The 21,625-nt window shown below is 36.6% G+C and overlaps 1 protein-coding gene across 7 annotated transcripts in view; it reads left to right on the top strand.

Moving 5' to 3' along the window:
* Positions 1-593: 593 nt before the first annotated feature.
* dmpd (F-box protein dampened) overlaps positions 594-21,625 on the top strand; it is a 152,375-nt gene continuing 131,343 nt past the window's right edge. The window contains exon 1 of one of the 7 annotated variants that reach the window (XM_090404634.1): positions 594-694. The gene's annotated coding sequence lies outside the window, so the exon portion shown is untranslated. Of the gene's footprint in view, positions 695-920; positions 938-969; positions 1,010-13,846; positions 13,886-21,625 lie in introns of those variants that run through there. The other 6 variants (XM_090404638.1, XM_090404640.1, XM_090404637.1 and 3 more) reach the window with 6 other exon arrangements.

Raw genomic sequence — 21,625 nt, 5'->3', positions numbered from 1 at the left:
GTGTGTGTGTCTCAAAAGTGTACATGTCAAATGGCTCAGCACCACCATATCATTCAATACGACCAGATACATAAATATTTGCATGCACAATATTTAGTTTTTCAACAGAAAGTTTCAGAAGTCACAATATCTATTAGGTTTATAGGAAGTTGTAATTTGCTTTGTGTAAAAATATGAGGGGAAAAAAATGCTGCCCATCAGGGTATGCAGCTCCACTGACCACTCTCCCTTAGCAAGGGAATGTGGACCATGAGGAAGTGGTGTTTACAACTGTAACAAATGGTGTTAAGTATAAATATGTAATATAACACCAGTTATTATTTCCCTTAGCCCTAGACACTTATTTCATGATAATTGATATATATATGCTGTTCTTTTCAATTTATACCATTGAGCTCTTTTATCAGCATTTGTCTGTATATCTCATTTTACTTTGCAATACTTTCTCTTCTTTACTAAGTTGTTATACATGTCATATCAATTCTGTATTTCCGAATTAACGTGCTTAATATAAGTAATCAAGTCAAGTAAAGTGCATATTTGATTATATCATAAAGTCGACCTTAGAGTACATTGCGTATTCTCGTTGGTTCTCGCGCATTTATGGTATAACCGTGAGACGCAGTGTAGGAATATTTTTGACTCCTGCAAACATGTAAAGGCTTTCAAAGTTCGTGTAAAGCAAAATAGGAAGGTAAATGAAGGTTACTTGTTTTCATAATAAGAGATTAGATGAAAATGAACGTCGACGGTAAAACTGCAGACAGATTTGAATAATATGAATAGTTCATAGGATAATGACTACTTAACCGCTGTGAAGGCAGTTATCTATTGTGAATTTAAAAAAAAAAAAAATTAAGTTCATTTTTTTTTTTCGAATGATTTTCCTTATTGAAGCAAAACATAATAACATTCATGATTGACGAATAAAAAATAGGTAAAATATTCGTGGGGAGCAACATTTCAGCCAAGTATTTTAAAATTGTTAATTTATTTCTTTATCATATTAGTAAGTATATATTAAAAGTTTGTTTAAACTTACATGGAGTGCTTTACATTAGTATTTCAATTGCGTGATCATTAAAAAGAGTTAAGATGATAATTTAGCCCAGTAGATTTCTGCATGATAAGCAGAATTTTTACATCCTCATGTTTTGGATTGTTATTTTCAATTTTTAAACTGACCTGTATATATATTTTGTAGGTATATATAACTAATAATGGCCAAAGAAGTATATTGGTTTGTTCAAAAATTAATATGGGAGATTTTTCTGAATAGCATATAATTTTATAAAATTCATGCCATGGGATGCATTAGCATGTTTAAATGTAAGTAATTTATTCATTTTTTTAAATTATGTTTGTTATTATTGGTTTTCCAGAGTCACATATCAAATTATCCTTAACCCCAGCAAAAATAAAATCACTTACTGGTTTTGAAAAATATAAAGATCATATATGGAATACTTGTAATTTTTGCTTGCATATTATACCAGTACAGTACATCTCATTATGAATAATTCTTCCTGTCAGTCATGCTTTTGGTTTAGCTTTTGTGAATCTCTTATTGTCAACCAATATAATCAGCCACAAGCACACAACACACACACACATGCTTATTGGAAAATTTGATTCCTCAATTTATGGCTAAAAATGCAACATTAAGAGTGAATTCAAATTTTGTAATTATGATAATTTAAAAAGTATTTCAGTGATGTAATCTTTTTCACATTGGTGCTAAATTGACTGCTGTATATATTTCCCCCCTATTCTCTCTTCCCTTCTCTTTTTTTGTTTCTTATTTAAGGAACCAGCTCACAAAGCTTGGATGGCTTTTGTGAGTTATACGTGGAATTCTCACAAATTCTGTGGATTTAAAAGGAATGAAGAATCTAGAGAATATAAAATGAGGGTAACAGAATTAATATTAGGATTGTAGAATGTTGTTTACGAGGATGGATTTCATATGATGGAAACAGTTATTAAGAGGTATTTACTGGAACGATACTGGATAGATTTTCCAAAAGTTGATCTATACCAGAAAGTTGCTTGTGGAGTACAGTATATGTATATTTTTTTGCATGGAGAGTAATGGTTACGTGATATGCATTGGACAAGGTGATAAGACTACAGATGATAAACGAGTGTGAGTTATATGAGACTTTGTAGTGTCCAAAGCAGATCCTCTCCCCCATTGGGTTTCTCGACTCCATGGGGGATCTGCAGTAATATTCTTTTTCTAATGAATTTTTTCCCACACTGACTCAAAATCACTCAGTGGTTATTGGAACAGATTTCATAACCTGATTTGCTTCGACAAATGAATTAGATACTCTGGAAACTGTTCCCTCCTCAAGGCTTATTTGCTTGAAAAAGAATGTGTATAATGGTTTCTCTTTTCTGTGAAAGAAGAGAAACAACTTAAAAGAGATTGACTGTTTTATATAGGGACAGCATGATTTTAGGAAGTTATTGGTCTTAGTGCATAGGATCAGCAACTTCCCCCACCTCCATACCAATATCAAACACATCTCTATTCAGGTTTCTGATATTCTTATAATTCCTTATTCTGTGATATATTATAACCATAGGTCTGGTTACCAGTATTTGTCTTTAACCTTAGTCCTATTTTAAGCATCCACATCTTCCTAGATCCAGGTCCACAGTCTATTCGATTGCCATTAACTAGCCAACTTAAGGAACTGGAATGATCTAAGTAAGGCAGTCTAGTTGCCATTAGATCACCTTAGTGCTCCAAACTCACTTCCATTATACATCGTGATGTTCATGACCAATTTCACTTTGTCCTCTGGCTGTTTTTCTGCTTGAGGATGCAAAAACCTAAGCTTTTTTTTTTCTTTTTTACAAGCAGAAACCTTGCTCTCTCAATGTGGATAACTCACCTTCAGTTTTAAAAGTCCTTTTATTTTAGAGAAATGACCATCAGGTCTTTCTCAATCAAAGGACAAGTGCTGTATCATCTTTCCAATTGTGCTGTTGGAGGCATGAAAATGGATTGATCCCACAGGAAAATCTCATGACTGTCTCTGAGGCTAGCAGAGAACTGATCAAATTTATTTCAGAGAAGAAAATAAGTAATTCTTTACCATCATAAGCTTGTTGAGAAACTATTGTTAGACCTCCACAGGATCAAAAGACTCATCGTGGAGGTCCCTGCCATCAAACATGATGCCTTTCAAATCACACCTGAAACTCATTCACTGTATCTATTACACAAATAACTCTCATCACCACTCTCCAATCAAGAAACCTATTCTTTATTCTCTTGCTCACACTCTTATTTCTGCCTTTGTATATAAATATCTTCTGTATTAATTACTGGTAGAGACTTTTTGTCAACTTCTATCAGAATCATATATTATATTCCTATCCATCAGTCTCTGCAGATGGCATATCCTCAATATGTCATTATTCCCAGTTCCACAGACTTGGAATGTTAGGTATAATCTTGTTCTTTGCCTGTCTTCCTCCACTCTGAAAAATCTCTTGTGCCTTAATCTGATAGAAACTACATATCATTCCTCCTCCTGTGTGTGTGTGTTCCCCAATAACCAAGGCTCTCCGTGCAATGTTAGTGTGTTCCCCAAAACCAAGTAATCCTATGTTCAATCTTGGACACCTTAGCAATGTGTCCCCTGAACTTCATCTTCCTATCCACCAACACCCCTAAGTCCCTAGCCTCATCAATCTCTTGGGCGTACCATTCCATCAATGTAGTACACAGCTGGTAATCTTTTAATCCCAAAATGCATAACTTTACACTTTTCCACATTGAACTGACATCCGTTACCTTTTGTCCATTTTGCCAGCTTATTTAAATCATCCTGCAAACTCTCAACACCAGCTTGATTTTTTATTGCGTTACCCAACTTTGCATCATTGGCAAACAATTGAATATCTCCCTTCAAGCCATTTCCTATATCATTTCTGTACAAATTAAACAATAATGGCCCAGAGACCCTGAGGCACACCACTGGTCATCTTCCTCATCCTGGACTCTGCTCCTCCATACACCACTTTCTGGTATCTCTCCCTGAGCCATTCTCTTATCCATATCAGCAGTTTAGTATCCATCCCCATTTGCGCAACAGTATTCCATGGGGTATCCTGTCAAAAGCCTTGGCAAACAATACTCCCCCCCATTCTATCTTCTCTATCCTCCTTGAAAATACTGTACCCATCACATTCAATTCCAGTAACCACATCTTCTGCTGACAGCCAAGTTTCACTAATGCCTACAACCTTTGGTGAGATTGCACTGACTAGTGCCAAAAATTTTTCCCTCTTATTTTGAATGCTTATACAAAAATTGCAGATTCCCTTTAGTTCTTGTACCAGCTTTAAAACTGATATACATGTCACCAATTTCAGTAGTCCCATGCCGATTTTTATCCACTCTATTCTGGAATTTATTCCACAAAAAAGATCAACAAATATGCATTCACTGCATAAGTTTCTCCCTCTTACACTCAACCTTTTGAATTTTAGTTTTTCTGCCCAGTTACTTCAACTTGTTCAGAAGCCATTAACTTCTTCAAACGCTTATGATCTTCCATGTTCAGATGCAACCCATCTCTTGCATACAGCTGTCTTTTGCCTTCAGACACACTCCATACATCAACAAATTCCAGACCTCTCTTTTTGCATATTCTTGCAATCATATCATTCATTGTCATCATTTGTCTACTTAACTCATAATTGTCAAAACGAGGCAGCACACACACTATCCTCCCTTTGACACTTTTCTTATTCACGATATCTAACAATGTTCTTAAATCTTTCGCTACCCAATTAATACTACCACTCAGGTCATTTGTACCCATCATAACTATCATCTTTTCTGCATCAACTCTTTCTTTATTGCTAAAGTCACTCTCTCTATTGTTCCACCAGCCAAGCACTCCTCAGGCATACTGCTCTCTATACCCTTAATCATAGAATCACCATATATTGTACCACTCATAACTTCATTCAAATAAAAAAAGCGTCGCTCGTGGCCTCATTTTCTATGCTATTCAGCATGACTCTCCCAGTTTCATTACTTTCCCTTAATGATCTTTTACTTACTCCCTCACTTTCACGACATCTCATTTCTTCTAGACCTCTTGTGCTTTCATTCTGTTGACTCCCATACTATTTAATACTTCATCATTCACCAAAGACTCTCCTTTACTTAATCCTGTTCTAGTTACTTCAGCTAAAGTAATCTCTTATAGTCCTAATTTCTCTATTCAATACATTTAACTCAGTTTTGATTTCCAGAATCTCCTTACTGAGCACTTCCAATTGCTCTTGCAGGAGATGGTCACTTTTCATTTTCACGAACTTCTGCCAAAGCTCTTCCACTACAGTCCTGACGTCTGCTTCCATTCCTAATTGCTCCAGTCTATCCTGACACTTCTCACACACGTTGACGTTTTCATTCTTCTCTTTGAACCAAATAGTCCACAGATCCTTCACATTCTTCAGCGAATACATTTTATCTGCTTCTGTCTCTTTGTGACCATCATCACTCATTAAGGTTAATGTTCCACAGTCATTCTTCATCTTACTTGCCACATAACGAAAGAACTCTTTGGGATTTCCTTTGGCCTGCTCGGCTAGATTATTCTCATAATCTGATTTTGCCTTCCTTGCCATGCTGGTCACCTTTCTCTTTATATATCCTCCACAGCATTTACTTCTTCTGCAGCTTGTGCTTAATGATATTATTCATTTATTTAACTCCTGTCTGATTAACCCTCCTTACCTTAGGTATACAATTTAATACTGCTTCCTCTAGATGACCCTAAACTATATCCCATGCACTACTAACATCCTTACCATGCAGTGTTTTATGCCATGGTATGATTTAAGCTTTTTTCCTAAGCATGTCATAATCATCTGCCTGGTAGTTCCACAAATACTCCTTGATAGAATATTCCTCATGTTTTACAATCTCCCAAGTCAAGACTGCATGGTCACTTTCACCATTCAGAGGCAGTGTGGTCACCTTGGTCCTATGACCAGGCCCAATACTCCCACACTTAGTCCTCTCCATCACATGCTGCCTTAAGTAATTATCTGTTAGTAGGTATATAAATTCTATTTCCTTCTTGCCATGTGATCATTCTTCTTTCCAGTCTATATCTCCATAGTTGAAGTCCCCATAATAATCACTCTTACCTATACTCATTGTACTAATTTTGCAATGCATGTCTTCCAGATCATCTGTGGAATTCCCTTGCCTCTAGCAACAACTAACTGTATATTTTGTCTTACTTGCCTTAATCTCACACCAGACTGCTTCAAATGAGACACCATCCTCGTACCTTAAATAATTATTTGCTTATGCTCATTTCTCAATGATCTTACAATTTTATTTTTGGCTTTAGACGTCTTGTTTTTTTTTCTGTTTTCAGTTTGACTAATCTCTTGTTGTGTCTACTAAATTTCAGTCTTGCCCTTTGGCCTGTGAAGGACTATATGCATGTGTGCAATTTCTTTATTCAGGTCTTATGTTTTCCTGAACTTCCACCATTGCACTTTCAGTATTATCACTGATGTTTATATTTTCCAATATTGTATCAATGCTGTCTATTCTATCATCACATATGCATTCACTTTCAAAGCATTTATTACACACACACACACCACATGAGCTCTCCTTCCACAAATCTTTCAACTTTCATGACAAATACATCTCACAAATTTTACACTGCACAAATCCTGCAAATTTAGCTTGCCCAACAAAGATGTCTTAGCCATCATTGTTCTGCTATACATAGGTGTCATTACAACAGTATATTTAATTTAAGGAAATATAACATTTTACTTATGCCTGAATAACTCAGTCTATCTCAGATGCTTATAAAAGAATGAATACAATAATTCAAAAAGTATGTAGTAAGATTTTGACTATATCTATCATCATCATCATATTACTCTCATATACCCTCAAGGGGTGTACAGAATATGATAGTACTACATGAAAAACTTACATCGTTACTAACTTCCTGTTTACAGTTTTCCTCTAAATCAATCTGTTAGCTGTCAAGACTCCAACATTATCAGATCTTATGTTTCTATTGTCTAAGGCACTTTGTACCATATCAATCCACCTATATCATGGTCTTCCTCTGGGTCGTTTTCTGCTAACCTGGCAGAGAACAATTGTTTTGCTAATCTTTCCTCGCCCATTCTGTTTAAGTGACCATACTTCTTGAGATTAGCTCTGCCAACACGTTTCTGGATGCAAACCAAGTCAAGTTCTTTCCTAATATCCTCGTTTTTAATATGAAATTGCCATTGATGCCATCTGTTCATACCCCTTATCTTTCTCAAGACTCTCATATCTGTGCTCTCTTGTCTTTGGTCAAGTGATTTACTTCTGACCCAGCTCTCAGTTCCATAAGTTAAAATAGATTTGAACACAATCTTTTATACAGCTATTTTAGTGTTTTGACTAATTTCTCTCTTATTCCATATAAATTTATTCAGTTGACTTCCTATCATACCAGCTTTGTTGATTCTGTTGTCTATTTACATATTTAATTTACCATAATTTGCTGGTTTGGTTGGCATATCAGCTCTCCAGTCAAAAGGCTGTGGGTTCGAATTCCGACATGGACATTTGTGATTGTCTGTGAAAATACTAGTAGATGGCGTTGGAGGATTGAGTGGTGGAGGCAGAGAGTTGTAGAGTAGGTTCCCTCCCTTGATTCTTTGGACTCCCTGGAGGTGTCATGTAATGATAATAATGATCTTCACTAAAATTGTGCCTAGGTAGCTGAAATGTTTTACTTGTTCTATAGGTTTTTCGTTCACAATGCAGTTGATATTTTCAATGCTTCTGCCTATTTTCATTGTCTTTGTCTTGTTATTGCTGACCTTCATACCAAATCTATTACAGCAGTTATTCAAGTCAGTCAGAGAATCTTGCAGACTTGTTGCGGATTTATTTAGAAGTATAACATCATCAGCATAAAGTAAAGAGCTGAGATTAACATGTCCAATTTTGATATCAGGTTTAATACCACTATCCTTCACAATGTGATCCATATACATAACGAATAACAGAAGGGATAATGTACCGCCTTATCTGACACCAGTCTAACATTAAACCATCTTCCTGTACATCCTTCAATTGTAACTGATGTAATGCTCAATTGACACCATATAATTGTAGCATTTTGAATAGCTTTTCTGTTGGCACCTTGTCATATGCCTTTTCCAAATCTATAAAACTTAAATACAGATTTTTGTTATATTCCCATGATTTCTCAACTATTTGTTGTAAAGTGAAAATTTGATCCTGACAGCCTCTATTTGGCCTGAATCCAGTTTGTTTTTCACCAAGCTTTCCTTCCAAAATCCTTCTCAACCATTTCACAAGTATACTTGCATAGTAAAGGTTGGTCGATCGGCAGAGCCTCTGCTACTAATGGCTCGCGAAAAAAGTTAAGCAAGTTTGAGTACAGTTAGTAGTTGGAAGGGATTCAATCATTCGATGCTGTTGGCACACTCTCCCTCAATGAGTATTTGGACTCCCTGGAGGTGTCACATAATCTATGCTATAGATATAAAATGATAAGCATTTTTATGAAACGTTTCTGTGTCAAGTTATTTGAAAAGTTTTGAAACTCAGGGCTACCCCTGAGTTTCAAAACTGAATGTCAAGTCTTCAAAATTCGAGTCAACAGAATTCAAGGAGAACCAGCCTACCAGTCCGGAACTTGGGGATTGGGTGCCGAACCCCCTTTTCGAGTCTTCAAAATTCGAGTCATCAGAATTCAAGGAGAACTGGCCTAGGAGATTCGGTCCAAAACTTGGGGGTTGGGTGCCACAGGTGCCAGGGGGGGGAACCTCCCCCTTTCGAGTCATCAGAATTCAAGGAGAACCGGCCTACCAGTCCGGAATACTGGGGGGTTGAGTGCCAGTATGGGGGGAATAGCCCCCTCTGTAATAATAATAAATTCTTACCTGGAACACTAAGTAGGGAAATACATCTGTAATTTTCACATTCAGTTTTATTTCCCTTTTTATAGAATTCATCCCTATGTCTAGGTTTCTGAACTATGCAGGACAACTACTGTAAGACTTTTATACCTACATATTGAATATTTCTGGTTGAATATTATTCACTCTAGCTACCTTTTCACATTTCAGGCCTTTCATGACTTTTTCTGCTTCAAGTATGGATATGTATTCCATATCCAATGAGACTTTTCATATTCCTTGCCTCGTCTCTCCATGTGAATGTATGCACATTTTTATGTTGGAACATTGTGTTAGTAATAACCAGTCCATGTCCTGAGCAGAAATCCAACATGTATTTGCCATTATTATTAGCTTTGCTCTTTTCTTTCTAAATTTTTCCAAAATATTTTTGTATGTCTGACAATCATTTTCTACTCTGCTATTTAGATCTCTGACAAGGACCAACTTTTCCTTTTTCATTGTATCAGTTGCTTTCTCTAAAGTCTCAAAAAAAAATTCCTCCACTTCTATCTTAGTAGAACCTTCTATGGAGACCATAGGCACAAATAAGTCTCATTGTCCAGTTCCCTATTCTGATATTTGCCCACATCACTCTACTTGATATTGCCTGCCATTCAAGATCAGCCTCGTATTTTGTGTTCAATACTATAGCTACTCCTTCTTTTTCCTGATTGTTATTGCCTGAATATAACATTTTATATTTATTGCTCAGAAAGATCTCACCAGTTTTTGTCTTTTTGTTTGTCACCTCTGTTATGTCAATCTGGTACTTATCCAATTTCTCAGCTAGCTCCATTTCTTTGCCATTCAGGCTTCTTATGTTGATAGTACCAATCTTGAACTCTGGTGATGTTGAGTTGGGATTTATTTGAGGATTTGTTCCAGTATCTGGCTTTCTGCTGTTTGCTTTGGTTCCCTGGCATAAACAACGGGGGGCCTTGTTCGACGCCCCAGCCCGCATGAAATTTTGTCATGTTGTACTATCATTTTTAATTGTTGTTTAAACCAATAAGAAATACAGTTTGGTCGGCCAAATCCCAAATTGCCATCCTCGTTTGTTCAGTATCCAGGTAGATACCTAACAGGGTGCACCAAAGTAGGTCAGAAGCCCTGGTCGGTTCCTCCCATTCCTTTAAAGGCCATGTGGAGGTCTCCACCTCTCAGTTATATAGCTTTCACACTTAAGCACCCCCATCAAACACAGCTATCATTCAGCTATATATATATATGTATACATATATATATAAAATTAGGTTTTGACAAAAAGTTCAGCTCATTTGCCATAGACTTTGCTATTGTCTGTTAACATATTCTGTTTGTTTTTATCTCCCTCCCTCCCTTTGCGGGTTACTTATCCAGTGATATTGCAGTTTTTGGAATGTATGTACTTGAAAGTTCCTTTCTGTGCATATGTCAATACATATAAGTCAATGCAGAAATAATCTGAGTTCGAATTATGCAAAGAATGGAAATACACATTTCTTCTTCTTTTGGATCTTTCTAATCAAGACTGAATTAGCTGAATCATATGGTCACAAATCTCTTAGAAATTGAAGACTTTCTGCCCAAAGTAAACAGATCAGCCTGATGCTTGCATTTGACAGATATAAAATCTCAGTTTATTTGCCTTGATGCTATTCATGAACAGTTCAACCTACAGAACATCAGTTCAAAGAAACTACTGTTTTTCTAAGTTATATCTTGTGATTATTTATAAAGTTATAGTAGAGCAGCCTGTCCTGCTTTCATTCATGTCTCACTTTGGTATAATAGCTTTCCTCATGGTGTTAGAGCAACAGAAGCTAAATTTTTAGGACTCATTTTTAGCAGAAACCTTGCATTCTTTGCACACATTCACGAATGAAGATAAATATACAAGTGAGCACTGAATCTCATTTTCCTTTTGTCCTTTACTGTATAGGGGGTGTGGATCATAATCCTTGTGTTAAGACTTAAATGTTGAGAGACATTTAAGTCTCTTAAGTCTTACCATATGAAAAATCTCCTCAGCAGTAATGCAATAATAACCCTTCAGCAGCTTAAATATCTCGATCATATCCCTTCTTTGTTTTCTATCCATCAGAGTCTGCAATGTGCATGCCCTCAGTCTGTCCTCATAATCAACATTGTACAGTCCTGATATTTTTTGTTATCTGTCTCTGCACTCTTTACAAGTTTACTTCAAATTCTGGTGATTAGATCTGATCACAAAAACACAGATGTGGTTTGATCAAAGCTTTATACAGTGGAGCCACCACACTTTTATCTCTCATGGTCAATGTCCTCTTCAACATTGCAGTGATTCTCTGAGATGTCTTCGCAACCTTTGCAATATGTCCCCAGAACTTCAAATCTCAATCTCTATCCACAACACTCCGAGATTCCTTTACTTCTTATACTTCTTGTACAAGAAGTACAAGAAGCCCACCATGTGAGTATGAAATTATAACATTATAACCCCACCATGTGAGTATGAAACATTCCATCTATGGATCCTAAATTTTAAAAACTTACATTTAGTTGCATTATACTGACATCCCAATTCATTTCCCCACCTTTTCGGCCTATTCAAATATTCAAAGCACTATTACTAATAAAAGAGTCAAAGCATCAGCACTATTACTAATAAAAGAGTCAAAGCATCAGCACCATTACTAATAATCCTCCGAAGCTTCACATCATTTGCAAACAACTGAACATCTCCCTATAGTCCAGTGACAATATCATTGATATAAAGATTCAACAGTAGTGTTCCCAGTTCTGAACCCTGTGGAACTCGACTTATAACCTTCTTACTCCCCCATATACAACTCCATGATATCTATCAGAGAGCCAATCACCAATCTAATCCACTAACCTGATATATGTTGCAACTTAAAAATCAACTTGTCATGTGGCACTCTGTCAAATGCCTTTGAACAATACAAAAAAGTGACAGTGTATGCCTTATTTTCATCCGCTGCTCTTGTTATTCTATTGTAAAAGGTAACCAGATTATTAAAACGAGAGCACCCTTTAACAAATCCATGCTAGCATGCAAAATTGCCCTCATCTGCCCAATTCTATATTTGAGTTCTTACCAATTTCTCTAAAATCTTAACTACAGAAGAAATGCAAACAGGCCTATAGTTTGATACCTCCATTCTACTGCCACCCTTATGCATTTTATGTAATGCACACAGAACAGGATATTCTGATTTCCTTATTTTCTATACTGATGGTTCAAGATCTGAGACCTCTGTTGGTTCTGCTCTATTTCTTGCCTATCATATCTAATCAGATCCCACTTGATTGCAGTAATTATACAGTAAGATTTACATGCAATTCAACTTGTGCACATAAAAGAAAACTGGAAACTTCTGCCAAAAGTGTATGATTTATACAGACTCATTGAGTTCTATACAGACCATCTCATCTCCTGTATACAGTTCGCATCCAGTGCTTTGTGAGGATCTATAACTGTTGTACAAATTGAAGGTCTTTGATTTTGATGTGGGGGCGCTTAAGGATCAAAGCTATATAACTGAGGAGACCTTCGCATAGCCTTTAACCTCCCTACCGGCCAATGTGGATGAAATAGTGACACCAAATTGCACTTCTTATCCATGTTATTCAATGGGTTTTAGAGCTTCGTATCCAGATTTAGCTCGATGTCTATAGACATCGTGGCCAGTTGGGGGATTAAAGGAATGCAGAGAACCAACCAGGGCTTCTGACCTAATTTCCAGTCCTCACCTTCTCGTGGTGCTCCCTGTTTGATGATGGGCTGGCAATTTGGGGCTTAGCCGACCAAATTATCTTCTCTATTGGCTTAAACCACAAATGCGTGCAATGGTATAGCACGATGAGATTTCATGCTTGCTGTGGCGTCGCCCAGTTAAACAAGGCCGCCACTGTTTTCGTCAAGAAACCAGGGCAAACAGTTAAAAGTCAGCTACTGGAACAAGCTCCAACTTAACATCTAAAAGAAGAAGAATAAACCAAACATCAGAAGAACTGAAGATAGGAATCATCAATATAAGGAGTATTAATGGAAAGGAAATCAAACTTGCAGAAGAATTGGAAAAGTACCACATGGACATAATTGGCGTTACTGAGCCAAAGAAGATAAAAACAGGTGAGATCTTACTAAATGAGTATAGGATGTTATTGTCAGCTACTAATGATCAAGGAAAGGAAGGAGTAGCGATAGCATTCAAAACCAAACATGAATCTAAACTTCTTGATTTGAATATGGGAACATGGACAATGAAACATTTTAAAGGAAGTTGGTGATATTATATATATTTTATTGAGATTGTGTTAGTTATATTTTCTCAACATCAGCCTTATGTTTCTCTCAAGAGAAAATTCCTTGTCTTTAAAAATCAGTATTTTTGTTTTCTTATCATTCTATGCAGCCTAAAAAAGTAATATGCATTATGCTTATATGTTCATTGGTGGCTGTAGTTTGCACACAATCAAGGATTAAGAATTAATAAATAATTGTAGAATTTTGTGTGTGTGTGTGTGTGTGTGTGTATATTAAGTATATTCACAGATAGGCTACTTTTATATAGAGGCTGTTGACTTCACATGAATTTCCTTAGTATCCCATAATGTAAATTTGTATTATGGGATTAATTAATATATTTTTCAATTTATATTACAAGTTTCTTTTTATAAATTTTTATGTTAGGAAATCCTGAAGCACTTTTCAGTTTATCTTTATACAGTAATTCCTTAGTTACCAGTCATAGTGGGAGAGCAGTTTGCCAGTTGGATAACTGAAGTATGTTATAATTACATGGTGCTGTACTAGATGTCAGATGACACATTCAAGTGTTACATGAATGTGTTCTTGAATGTGTCAAGTGTTCTTGACACATTCAAGAACAAGCAACAGGTTTGTTCAATTTGAAGGTTGGATGATTGAGAGATCACTATATATATACTATGTAATTTTAATGTAGTAAATTTCATATTCTGAAATGCTTATTTATACTTATTGATATTCGATATTTTAGCAGCCTTAATGACTGTGGGTTTAAATCCTACTGTGGCTTGAGGTTTTTAGAATTTAGGTGGAAGATAATTTTCATTCAAGGTTACCATCCCTTCTTGGATATTTAAATTAGTATGAAAAATTAGGTCTTCATTAATCTTCAAAGCAGGATTTCCAGCTTTTAATCTTTAATATGCCCTCAGTATCTATATTATAGATTTGTTTTTTGAGTCGAAGATGTATATAAGAAATATGTATAATCTATTTCCTGATATGTACCTTCAAGAGTTTTTTTTTTTTTTTTTTTTTTTTCCCTCCTCTCCACACAAGAGGTACAAGAACCACTATAGCACATCAGTGCCATGTGTGAGGTGTAGTGAGAGTTGAGAAAGAAGAAGAAGAAACATATTAATATTCTTTTTAAAGAGCTGTGGGTTGTTGGGAAACACATCACTGTTCCAGAGGACAGAGGTAGATGTAATAAATGAAGAGGAGAAGCAGGTGTGATGAGTTTGTATTTGTATTGTAAAGGGAACTTGGACAGTGTGTGCTCTTGTTTTAACAGGCCTAACAGAAAGTGGAAGAATGATGTCTGCCAATACGCTGTAGCAATGACCATGGAAGTACCTGTACAAAAGACACAGAGCTGAAACATTGCATCTATAAGATAGAGGTTGAAGTGAGCCTGTGAGGGAAAGGTAGTCTATGAGCTAAATTGCTCTCTTCTGGACAGTATCAAGAATTTTTAATGAGGTTTTAGGTGCACCACCCCAAATATGTGTACAGTATCCTAAGGATGGGTGGAGTTTGGATTTATGTAGAGTTAGTAGCTGGGTGGGTGTAAAATAGCTTCTTGAGTGGAAAAGAATGCCTAGTTTTTTAGAAACTGAGGAAGCTATTGATGTGCCAAGAGAGAGAAAGGTTGGAGGTAAATATCAGTCCAAGAATAGAGTTCATCCTGTCTGGTGATGTGTGTGTGTGTGTATTACTGAGGATGAATGAAGGTGAGCTGATATCCCTTTTGTGAGAGAAAAGACAGGACTTCATTTTGGTGGCATTGAAGATGACTAGGTTATCCTTGCTCCACTGAAGGATGATATGGAGATCAGTGTTTAAGGCACTGGTTGCAGATGATCTTGATATAAGGGATGTCTGGAAACTACATGGTTTGTCAGAGGAGTAGGATGAGTGGAGAGTTCTATCATCTGCAAAGCTATTGATAGGATTTATAATGGTTGAGATTAGGTCATTTATGTATAAGAGAAAGGAGGAGTACCCTGAGGTACTCCTGAATTGGTAGCAAAGCCTGAAGAAAGGGTGCCATCCACCATGATATGCAGTGAGCAACCAAATAGAAAGGTGGCTATCCAGTTACAGAGGGTGGCAGGTTGACCGAAAGAAGGCAGTTTGCAAAGTAGGCATTGATGCTAAACATGATCAAAAGCTTTGGAAGTGTCAAGGGCAATAGCACACGTTTTTCCAAACCTTTCCATGGCACATGTATGCAGTTGTGAGTGATGTAGGCTAAGATATCAGCTGCAAATATGGATTTTTGGAATCCATATTGGTGGTCGCTGATTAACTGGCGAGCTTCTAGGTAGTGAAGAAGTTGACCAGCGATAACTTTCTCCATTATTTTGGAGAGGATTAAGGTGATGGAATTGGTCAGTAGTAGTTGGAGGTAGGCTTTTGTCTCCCTTTTTTAGAATGGGTTGGATATAGGCTAGTTTCCATGAGATGGGATATGTACCAGCTGAGTATAGAAGATTGAAGAAATGATAGAAGACAGGTGTTAGCTCTGGAGCACAACGTTCAAGTATATGATGGCAGGAGGCATATGATACCTCCTGTGGCATATCATGCTCATTTGCTGGCATGGAGAGAGGTGATTTGCCTTTGTCATTTATGCAGGAGTTAAAGGAAAAGAGTGATGCTAGGTCAGCTTTTTCTTTGAGTGCTCTAACAGTGGTGCCATTTGGATGGGGGGAGAGAGGTGGGAGTGCAGGTAAGCAGAAGTTGCATCCGATGGCTTTTGCAAGGACCAGAAGATATGGCTACCATTTGGACAAGAGACATGTTTTCTGCTAGTGGCTTTTATGAAATTGGATTTGGATTTGCTGATAGTTGATTTACATTTATTGCATGCTTCTGCATAGGCTGAGTATGAAGCTTGGGTTCTTGATGCAAGCCACCTGTGGTAAGCTGAGTTTTTTTTTGCAGCTATCATACATCTTTTGTTGAACCAAGGCTTGGCAAGTGGATGATTCACAGGATGATTTCTGTGACTCACTCTGTGCAGGTGTCTGGATCAGAAGATTGAAAGCCATAGTCATGTCATGTCATGGGAAAAAAGATAGTAGTTATGAAGATCATCTCACTTTGTAGCGCCAGAGACACAAGGTTGGGTGTGGTCAGAGGAGGGACATTCTGTTGGAATGGAATCTTGCACTAGATTATGGCTGCTCAGAGGAAGAATAACTTCTTAAATTGTTAGAAGATACAAAGGCACAGGTGTTCCACCTTTGTGGTGAAATGAATCATGAAAAGTATAATTTGAGCATTGAAGGTGAACTGTTGTTGATATAGCTGTAATTTGGGTTTCTGTTAAGAAAAGGTGGTCTGTTTGAATGTCTATAAGTGGTGATAAATGTCGTTTATTTTGAATTTATGCAACAGATGTTTCTGAAGTGGATGTGGAAATGATTTCTTTTGGTAGGGATTCTGATAAGCTTGGAATACTGTTTGGTTTGAAGAACTGGTTGTTGAGAGAGATGTAATATGTTTGCAGTGTTACCATCATTGTTTGTTTCATTTTTGGTTTGGTTTGTTTGTGCTACTGTGACAGCACTACGTGATTAAGGTTATATTATTATAAATCTGCAATTGACAGTTTTCCTCCAAAATTGTCATCACTCCAATATTGTTGTATCTAACATTTTGCTTCTAAGGCACTTCTGATTGAATCAGTTCACTAGACCTGGTTTTTCCTCTGAGTTGCTTTCTTGCCATCTTGGCATCAAAGAAAGGCTGGTTAACTAGCTTTTATTTTCCAATTGTCTGCACGGTTAGCCTAGTGGCTATGCGCTTCGCAACCATATGCCTGGGGAAGGAGTGTCCTAGGTTTGATTCCCATCGATGACGCGAGGACCTTAAGGATTTTCCTCAGCCATAGCCAAGTTAGCCAGTCTTGGATGTGGACAGCAGGGTTTTTTCCATCAGTTTATCTGGGGCTTTTCATCCTGGAAGCAGGCAAACCGGTCCAGTGAACACACACTGATTACAGTCAGGAATACTGACCCAGCCATAGGTCTGATTCGTCAGCTATGCCGGTTCCAGAGCCCAGATAAAATTTGGGGGGGAGACTGAGATGGTGCCGTACCTCCCCGTAAAGGGGACTCGCGGGCGTGTATCATCATACGATTATTATTATTCTCCAATTCTATTAAGTGACCATACCACTTAAGATTACCTCTGCTAAGACATTCTTGAATGCAGACAATGTTAACTTCATTCTTAATGTCTTCATTTTTAAATATGATTCTGCCATTGATATCCTTATTTTCAGGCTCATAATTTTTCTCAGAGCCCATATATGTGATATAATCTTTGATCAAGTTCTTTATTTCTACAACTCTCAGATCCATAAGCTTGTTTGAATGATGTCTTTGAATACTGCTAGTTCGGTGGTTTGGCTAATTTCTTTCTTATTCCATATAAATTTATTTAACTTCCTGACCATACCAGTTTTGCTTATTCTGTTGTCTATATCCAAATTTAATTTGTCATCTTCATTAAAAACTGTGCCTAAATAGCTAAAATATTTTACTTATTCTGTAGGTTCTCCATTTAGAATGCTGCTGAAGTTTTCTATGTGCCTTCATATTTTCATAGTTTTGGTCTTGTTATTACTGATTTTTATGCCAAATTTATCAAATTTGGCATAAATTTAACTATATAAACATAAATATAGACTATCTATTGCTCTGTATGTTACATGTATCACATAAAATTGTAGTTTTTTGAAAGGCTTTTCTATGGACACCTTGTCATATATCTTTTTTTTTCCAGATTTACAAAACTTAAGTACAGATCCTTGTCATATTCCAGTGATTTCTCAACTATTTGTCATAAAGTGAAAATCTGATCTTGATAACCTGTTTGTCCAGAACCCACTTGTTTTTCTCAAACTTTCTCTTTCACAATTTTTTTCTCAGCCTCTTTTCAACTATGCTTGTATAAATCTTAGTAGAGAAATTCCTCTGTAATTCTGAATTCTGACATTCAGCCTTATTCTCTTTTTTAAAGATGGAAACTATGAGAGCTTTACTCCAATCATCTGGAATCAACCTTTTCACTGGCCCTCTGAATTATGAGTGTAGCCTGCAAAACTTTTATACCTCCATATTGAGCATTTCTCATCAAATATCATCTACTCCAGCTGCCTTTCCACATTTCAAGCTTTTGCTGGTTTTTTTCCTACCACAAGTATTGATATGTATTGCTGTTTGCATTCCTCTTGATAATTTTCTACTACTGTTCTGTCACTGCATGTTTAACTTAACAGTTTTTACAAGTAATTGCTCCAGATATCTTTAGCTTTCATGTTCGCTCTGCTAACACATTCTTGAATGTAATATTGATTGTCAAGTTGTTTCCTAATAAGTTCCTAATGATGTAGTTACAGGAATAGAATGTGATGGATTTGGTATTTTCAAAGAGGATAGAGTAGACAGGACAGGGTGATAGGGTATGCTTTTTATACGCTTGCTGAGAGATATTTACTTGAAGCAGAATGTGATAGAGATGACTCAGAGCATGAGAGTGTTGGATCTGTTACAGGATACAAAGACCTGTCCATAATTAAGGTGCTACATTGCCTCCAATTGAGAAAGGTATCATGTAGTTTGACTTGGGAGATAGTAAAACATGGAATCAGTTAAGAAAGGGGTGTATGTGGAACTATAAAGCAGGTGATTATGATGGCACTTAGTAGACAGCTTGAAACAATACCATAGTATAAAAATCTACAAGGGAAGGATGTTCACAGTACACGGACTCGTGCCCAATGTTAGGAGAGTACATTGGGTACGAGTTAGATGGATAAGTAGTCATTAACCATGATCTGCATAAAACGAAAATATTATGGAGGGTATATAAGGAGAAAGGTGACCAGCTAACTCGTGAACATAACAAGGATCAGACAAGAAAGGACCAGCATGGTAAAGAAGATAAAATTAGATTATGAGAACGAATTAGCCAAACAAGCAAAAGGAAATCCCAGTGAGTGTTTTCAAATAGAAGAAAGCATGACTATGGAGGGACAGCTTTAATGGGCGCAGATGGTAGAGAGATGACAGAAGCAGATGAAATTGTTGAGCTACTGAGTAACACTACTTTGCAAGTGTATATCATCCAAGTGAAGATATTGTTATGTTATGGCAGAGGTAACAGAGGTTGATGAATTGGAGGCATTTATGATACTTGCAGAATCTGAATGCAAATACAGCTGTGGAAATGTGATATCAGCTCACATTTTAAAAGAATGTGCATGGGAAATAGCATTGCATTTGACTAGGCTGTTTAATTTAAGTCTCAGTTCTAGCAAAATCCTAAGAGAGTGGAAGGAAGGCAAAATATCCCTTTGCATAAAGGAGAATCTAAGTCTGTGGTACCAAATTATTGACCCATCAGTATCTCAAGAGTGGTGGTAAAAGTAATGGAAAAATTGGTCAAAAAGAAAATTGAGGAATGGATGGATAATATGATACACTATGTGGACAGTATGGCTTTATGAAGGGTCTGTCATGCCTTAATCTGCTAATGTTTTTTAATATAGTAGCAGCTGATTTGAATAAAGGAAAATGCTATGTGATGATATTGCTGGATTTTGCAAAGGCATTTGACCGAATACCACATGGAACTCTGTTATACAGATTAGAACAAATGGGAATGGATAGGAAACTGGTGATATGGAATAAAGGATGGCTGATGAACAGATACCAAAAAGTAGTAGAAGTGGTACAGAATACAGGAGAAGGCAGGTGACTAGTGATGTGCTGTAGGGCTCTGTGCTTGGATCACTGCTGTTTAATTTGTACATAAATGATGTAGGAAATAATTTGAAGGGAGATATTCAGTTGTGTGCCGATGGTGTAAAGTTTGATAGGGTAATAGTTAATCAAGATCATGTAGAGAGCTTGCAGGATGATTTAAATATGCTGACAGTATGGAAATACATGAGGGGATTATAATATGATTATGTTTGCCCACATACATTATAATCTTTGAGATACAAAGGTTACAAGCTGTGTACTACATTGAGGGAACTATACTCTATAAAGTTAATGAAGCCAGAAATTTGGAGATAGTAGTAGAAAGAGAATTGGAGTTTAGAGGGTATATTGCTCAAGTAACCAAAGTAGCTCACAGGATTACTTGATTATTGAAGACCACACTAACAAACAGAGATAAGGGAGTTATTATTCCACTTTATAAAGTCTTGATATGACCATATCTATCAAATCTGGATTATTGTACTCAGGCCTTGTCACCTGGTTTCTTGGTGATGATAAAGTGGTAGAGAGGATTCAGAGATGAGTGGTCTGTGAAATGCTCCTCATGATATGAGATTGAGGGTTTGTGGGTTGCAAAAGTTGGTGAATAGCCAGAAATGGAGAGATATGATATGATAGAAACATTTAAATTACTTAAGGAATTTTATAGGATTAATACAAAGGAAATATTTCAGCACTTGACTAGAGGGGACAGGACAAAAGTCATCCCTGGAAGTTGGATAAGAGTGTGCTTAGCAAGTGTGTGAAAACTAGATTTTTTTGCTTGGAGAGTGGTGAGTGAACGAAATGAGTTGCCTGGATCAGTTGCGAGTGTTATGCCTGTTAATGGTTTCAAGTAGGGGTATGATAGATATTGTAATTTCCCCACATACTTCCCTATTTGAATCAGTCAGTTTTTTTTTTTCTTCTTTTTCCAGTTTGCCACTGAGACTCCAAGGTTCGGTTCTTCTTTTCAAACTTTCATTTTTTTTTCCAATAATGTTTATATAGTTTACCTGTAAAAGCCGTTCAACTTTAATTCTTTTTAAAATTTTCTTACATAGTGTTCTTTTCAATGTGATATTCATTTTTATTCTATTTAGCAGTAAATGATGGTCACTTACTATTTCATATTCTCTGTATACACTTGTATCCTAACCAGCATGAAGATATCACTATCAAGAAGTAGTGCACTCAGGATTGAATCTTGGGGTAGGGGCGAGTTGAGTAGTAGACGATTTGAGAATATACACACTACGCATCACATACGACCTATGACTGAGCATCTGCAATGATCGTTAATTCATAAGTAGTATAGAAATAGAAGACACGACACAACATAAATAAAAAAAAAATTTTAATTAGGAAAAGATTTTAGGAAATTTTTCTAGTTTTTTTTCCCTTTTTCTTTGCCTCCCTGCCTCCCCCCCCCCATCTGGGTGCGGCACTGCTATCAACAATGAAATAGTCAATGAGGCTTTTCTTATTTCTTGCATCTTCTGTAAACGTGAACTTGTGCACATCTTTAACTTGGAATACTGTGTTAGTGATCACTAGTTCATAGAGCAGAAATCCTGCAAATACTTAC

This window comes from Typopeltis vanoorti, chromosome 15 (assembly GCF_054136105.1).
Source record: "Typopeltis vanoorti isolate ZY-2024b chromosome 15, IOZ_Tvanoo_1.0, whole genome shotgun sequence".
Taxonomy (NCBI): domain Eukaryota; kingdom Metazoa; phylum Arthropoda; class Arachnida; order Uropygi; family Thelyphonidae; genus Typopeltis; species Typopeltis vanoorti.
Note: the sequence above shows the minus strand (reverse complement) of the source record. Positions and strands in the feature narration are given on the sequence as shown.